Below are 514 nucleotides of genomic sequence, written 5' to 3'. Positions count from 1 at the left end.
ATGCTCAATGGGAGTGGCAGAGTGCCTGTGTGTGTGTGTGTGTGTGTGTGTGTGTGTGTGACCCTGGGCCTTTGACAGCGCAAAAGTAAAGCGTGACATCACGAGGCACTCCCCAGAGATTTGCAGTGGCGGAGACTGAATGGGGCACAAGTGTGTCATCAGGCAACGGAAGTGTTGCAGAGTTAAACACCACCTGCGGCTCAAGCCTAGTCACTTTCTCCCAGTGCCTCTGAAGAACTGTGCACATCAGGCCGGGGAAAACAACAACAAAATCTCCCCATCTTGGGGGGGAAAGCTGGGGCGACTCGATCTCTGCCTGTTGCTCGGCTGCTCAAAGGCACATTGCTTGCTTACAGTGCAGGCTGGACCGTCGGGGTGAAGGGGGGGTACTGCACCACCAACCTTGGTCCCAGTATACCTGAAGGAGTGTCTCCACCCCCATCGTTCTGCCCGGACACTGAGGTCCAGCGCTGAGGGCCTTCTGGCAGTTCCCTCGCTGCGAGAAGCCAAGTTA

Source organism: Podarcis cretensis (genome assembly GCF_951804945.1).
Source record: "Podarcis cretensis genome assembly, chromosome: 2".
NCBI lineage: Eukaryota > Metazoa > Chordata > Lepidosauria > Squamata > Lacertidae > Podarcis > Podarcis cretensis.
Note: the sequence above shows the minus strand (reverse complement) of the source record.